We start from the raw sequence: 6,096 nt of genomic DNA on the forward strand, positions 1-6,096 counted from the left end.
CGCACTGCGCACGCGCAGATACCAGACACCACCCCTCCCGGGCCACGCCCCCTCCCGGGCCACGCCCCCTCCCGGGCCACGCCCCCTCCCGGGCCACGCCCCCTCCCGGGCCACGCCCCCTCCCGGGCCACGCCCCCTCCCGGGCCACGCCCCCCACCGCTCTTTAATAATAAACAATAATAATGTTGGGATTTGTTAAGCGCTTACTCTGTGCGGAGCTCTGTTCTAAGCGCTGGGGCAGATGCGGGGTCACGAGGTGGTCCTACGTGGGGCTCCCCGTCTCCATCCCCATTTAACAGATGAGGTCACTGAGGCCCAGAGAAGTGAAGTAATAATAATAATGTTGGTATTTGTTAAGCGCTTACTATGTGCCGAGCACTGTTCTAAGCGCTGGGGTAGACACAGGGTCATCAGGTTGACCCACGTGGGGCTCGCCCACGGTCACACAGCTAATAATAATAATAATAATGTTGGTATTTGTTAAGCGCTTACTATGTGCCAAGCACTGTTCTAAGAGCTGGGGTAGACAACAGGGGAATCAAGTTGTCCCACTTGGGGCTCACAGTCTTAATCCCCATTTTACAGATGAGGTCACTGAGGCACCGAGAAGCTAAGTGACTCGCCCAAAGTCACACAGCTGACAAGTGGCCGAGTCGGGATTTGAACCCATGACCTCTGACTCCAAAGCCCGTGCTCTTTCCACTGAGCCACACAGCTGACAAGTGGCAGAATCGGGAGTCGAAGCATGACCTCTGACTCCCAAGCCCGGGCTCTTTCCTTTGAGCCACGCTGTTTCTCTATAATAATGTTGGTATTTGTTAAGTGCTTACTATGAGCCAGGCACTATGCTAAGCACTGGGGTGGACACCATTAAATAATAATAATAATGATAGTGGTATTAAGTGCTTACTATGTGCCAGGCACTATACTAAGCACTGGGGTGGATGGACACTATTGATAATAATAATAATGATAGTGGTATTAAGTGCTTACTATGTGCCAGGCACTATACTAAGCACTGGGGTGGACGCTATTAAATTATAATAATAATAATGGTATTTGTTAAGCACTTACTATGTGCTAGACACTATATTAAGTGCTGGGGTAGACACTATTAAAAATAATGGTATTCGTTAAACACGAGCTATGTGCCAAGCACCGGGATAGATACGAAGTAAACAGGGTGTCCCACGCGGGGCTCACAGTCTTAATCCCCACTTTTTTACAGATGAGGTAACTGAGGCACAGAGATGTTAAGTGAGTTGCTCAAAGTCACATAGCTGCTAAGTGGCAGAGCGGGGATTAGAACCCACGACCTCTGACTCCCAAGCCCGTGCTCTTGCCACTAAACCATGGTGCTTCTCCATAATGATGGTATTTGTTAAGCGCTTACTATGTGCCAAGCGCTGTTCTAGGGCTGGAAAAAAAATGAATGCAATAATGTTGATATTTAAGGGCTTACTCTGTGCCAAGCACTGTTCTAAGCACTGGGGTAGATACAACGTAATCAGGTTGTCCCACGTGGGGCTCACAGTCTTCACCCCCATTTTACAGAGGAGGTCACTGAGGCACAGAGAAGTTAAGTGACTTGCCCAGGTTACACGGCTGACAAGTGGCAGAGGTGGGACTAGAACCCACGACCGCTGACTCCCAAACCCGTGCTCTTTCCACTAAGGCACAGTCCCTCTCCCATCTGGGACTCACAGTCTTCATCTCCATTTTAGAGATGAGGTAACTGAGGCACAGAGAAGTTAAGTGACTTGCCCTAGGTCATGCAGGTGGTTGTAATTATAATTATATAAGTATATAATTATATAATTATAATGATTGTTATGGTAAAATAGTCCCCATTTTATGTATACGAACTAAAGTGACAAAATGAATGCTTTTGGAGCCATTAGACTCTGCTTCAAATACAGCAGAGGCGACGTAATAATAATGTTGGTATTCGCTAAGCGCTTACTATGTGCAGAGCACTGTTCTAAGCGCTGGGGGAGATACAGGATCATCGGGTCGTCCCACGTGAGGCTCCCAGTTAATCCCCATTTGACAGATGAGGTCACTGAGGCCCAGAGAAGTGAAGTGACTGGCCCACAGTCACACAGCTGACGGGTGGCAGAGCCGGGAGTCGAACCCACGACCTCTGACTCCGAAGCCCAAGCTCTTTCCACTGAGCCACGCCGCTTTCCCTACCCGCCCTGAACATACCTAACTAATCTTCCCCTTCGAGACTGTGAACCCGTTGGGTAGGGGACTGTGTTACCGGATTGTACTTCCCGAGCTCCTAGTGCAGTGCTCCGCACGCAGTTAGCGCTCGATAAATACAACTGAATGACCTAGAGAACTCTAAAGTTTTCATTATTATCAATGGTGTATAGTGTACTGTACTAGACCCTTAACGGGACCCACATAAGGAGGATAAGAGGCGATCCTTGGCCTTGAAGGACATACCACCTAATGAAGTAGTTTTCTTACCCCCATTCCTATTTTCCTAAGAGAAAGGAAATCTAAAGATCAAAAAGACCCGCAGCAGCTGTAAATCCGGGAGGTACGTGTGAGGACACTCTTCCTTAACCAAAATTGTCTGCCTGCAAGAGCTCAAGATAATGCTTTCAAGCCCAAGTGCCTGGGGTTAGCTACCTAGCACATGGTCAAGCTATCAATTAATAACATTTATCAAGTACTTACAACATGCATATCTAAATCCCTCGCACCCAAGGGGTTCACAATCTAATGTGGGGGAGGATGAGGGAAGACAGCTATGAGGGAAAATAACTAGATGAGGCCTGATTCTATTTATTGCCACTGTTCTCGTCTGTCCGTCTCCCCCGATTAGACCGTAAGCCCGTCAAAGGGCGGGGACCCTCTCTATCCGTTACCGATTTGTCCATTCCAAGCGCTTAGTACAGTGCTCTGCACATAGTAAGCGCTCAATAAATACTACTGAATGAATGAATGAATGAATAAACAGAAGGAAAAATGAGGAAAGTTCACCTATATGCAATTTCATAGAGTGTGGAAACAACTGTGGACATTCTTTAATGTAAGTACGTAAAATAGCTCATTACTTTTGTTTGGGACTGTCCACAGACTCTTCAATGTTCATACCATTAAGACCCCTGTGGTTTCTTCACCTTGGGCTGACCAGACCAGTTTATCCTTGATGCTGAGGATTCGTCAGCTCCCTCTGCCCTGTGGCTAAGATCTGTTTCTCTCCTTCAGTCAATCAATCGGTAGTATTTTTTGAGCGCTCGCTATGTGCGGAGCACTCGTACTAAGCACTTGAGAGAGGACAATATAGTGGATTAGTCCTCCACCTGGACACCCTGGGTGTGCTTGGGAGCTCATCTTCCATCCCGTCCTACCCCCAGTGCTGTCTGCAGTCAGGTGGCCAGCTCTGCTGTCTATCTCCCACTACGCTGTGGAGAAAGGAGGAGGATTAGGGACTCTGGAAGGAACCCACTTTAGACCGTCACCTGGCTCTGGCCCTCAGTTCCAGCTCTGCACTGGGTGACATCCTCAAACTACCCTATGACCTGGTTTCACTTGTCTCCGCTCTCCCTACTGCCGAAACTCCCTTCTCCATTACATCCAACGGAGCACTGCTCTCCCCTTCTTCAAACCCCTTCTGAGACCACACCTCTCCCAAGAGGCCTTCCCTGATATATCTCTTATCTTTCCACTTTATATCCCCCATATGCCACTTGATCCCTCCAATGCTTCTAATGCTCTTTAAGTTCTCACTACCCCGTAGCACTTGAGTGCATTTATACTATGACTCCCCCTATCCGTACTAGGTCATAAGCTCTTTGAGGGCAGGGGTTGTGCTTTCTAATTCGACTGTGCTCTCTCAAGGACACAGTACAGTGCTGCGCACACAGTAAGACACCCAGTAAAAGCTACTCACTGAGGTCTGCCGCAGCGGGACAGGAAGGATAATAATAATGTTGGTATTTGTTAAGCGCTTACTATGTGCTGAGCACTGTTCTAAGCGCTGGGGTAGACATAGGGGAATCAGGTTGTCCCACGTGGGGCTCACAGTCTTCATCCCCATTTTACAGATGAGGGAACTGAGGCCCAGAGAAGTGAAGTGACTTGCCCACAGTCACACAGCCGACAAGTGGCAGAGCTGGGATTCGAACTCATGAGCCCTGACTCCAAAGCCCATGCTCTTTCCACTGAGCCACGCTGCTTCTCCAAGCATTCCTTGGAGCTGCTTCTCCCCCTCCAAGGATGGGGGAATGGGGTAGTCAGCTCTCTTTTCTGAAGCACAGGTCATGTGACAGGCTCTTGGACGGATAAAGGCCCCTTGGGCTAGCAGGCTTTCCCACCCTGGGCTCTCGGTTTCCATTATGAAGTCTCATAACGTGGCCTCCGACACCCAGGCTTCCCCAACCCAGTCCGGCCTCTCTGTCCCCGCTGACCCATCCTGCTGATTCAGCTCCTCTCAAGGTAGATGCTGGGGGACCTGGCCTGCTGCACTCTTTGGACCTACAACGATCCAGAATGCTCAGCCTGGAGTTTTTTCTGCCCCTGCTCTCAGGACCCCTTCCCCATGACCACCTTCCAGGGTCATCCTGGGACCATGTCTACAAGAGGCCTTGGCCACCATCTGGGCAAGCTTCTCTGACAGGTGGCTGTGGCCACACAGAGTGGTGGTTAGCAGGACTGGAAGGAATCTGCTTTAGATCATGTACCTTGGTGGTCCAGCCCCACTTGGTCTGCCCCTCATCTCGATAAGCAGTCTGCTTCCTGGAAAATACTACTAATATCCCTGAAATTTGGGGGCGAGGAAGCCCTTCATTCTCTCAAGCAATGGTATCGACTGAGTGCTTACTATGTGCAGATCATGGTACTAAGCACAACAGAACTCTCCCAAGCTCTTAGTGCAGTGTTTTGCACACAATAAGCACTCAATAAATACAATCGAATGAATGGGTGAACTTGCAGATAAGTTCCCTGCCCATAATGAGCTTATAGTCAAGAGGAAGTTTTTTTCTTGTCCCGTACCAGACCTCACCCTCCCCTGGCAGCAACCTGACCCCTCTCTTGGTCAGGGCAGACCCCTTCCCCACTAAAGGCTCTGCTGTTCCCCAGAGTGAGTTGGAGTCCTGCAGCGAGGATGCCTGGAAAGAGTTTGGCACAGGATGCGTCCTGCCCAGCTTCTTCCTTCCATCCACCGACTAAACTCACTCTAGGACTGATATGAAACCCATCTCCCATCTCACCCCCGTCCACCCCAGCCCACCACACATTCCTAGATAGGATCCCTTTAGACTGTAAGCTTCTTGTGGGCAGGGAATGTGTCTACCAACTCTGTTAATTTGTACTCTCCCAAGCACTTAGTCCAGTGCTCGGCAATGCAGTGAGCACTCAATAAATATGAGCGATTGGTATCAGATTGAAGCCTAAAGAGAAGAGTTTCCCCCTCTCCCACTCCCCCGCGCCCCTCTACACCCCCTTGAGTGTACAAAGGATAACTGACTCTGGTGACACCAACCAGCTGTGAGGCCGCGGAAGGCCAGATATCCAGCTGAAAGGGGCCTATTGTGAGGCTGCAGTGAAGCTGGGACTTGGAACCAAATCCACGCTCCCCCTTTCCTGAAACTGCGTCATAATAGACCAGACTTCCCCTTCCACTTTCCTACTTGGGTTTCAGAGCTGGAGCTGGAGTAGGAGAGGCACCGCCTCTGCCTGAGAGGAAGCTTCTCTCAGCTCACAGACTATGAGAAGCCTTGTTCTCAAGCTTCTCCCCAAACCTCCACCCCCGACAACCCTTTAAGGCGAGTAAGGGGGTTGGGGGGATTTGGGAGAGGGAGAAAAGTGAAACACAGAAAGAGACAGAGAGGCAGGGAGAGAATCAGAGCTGGAATAAGATAGAAAGTGTGTGTGAGGGAGAGAGAGAGAGAGAACCAGAGATGGAGAGTGAGAAACAGAGAGGAAAAGAGAGAAAGAGAACCAGGCATGGAGAGGGAGAGAAGGTGAGGAGAGAAGGAGAAAGCACGAAGGAGGGGAAGGGGGGGAGAGGATGAGAAGGGGAAAAGGGGAGAGGGAGGAGGAGGGAGGGGGGAGAAAGCACATATACATAGGTGAATC

The sequence above is a fragment of the Ornithorhynchus anatinus genome, chromosome 11 (genome assembly GCF_004115215.2).
Source record: "Ornithorhynchus anatinus isolate Pmale09 chromosome 11, mOrnAna1.pri.v4, whole genome shotgun sequence".
Lineage (NCBI taxonomy): Eukaryota > Metazoa > Chordata > Mammalia > Monotremata > Ornithorhynchidae > Ornithorhynchus > Ornithorhynchus anatinus.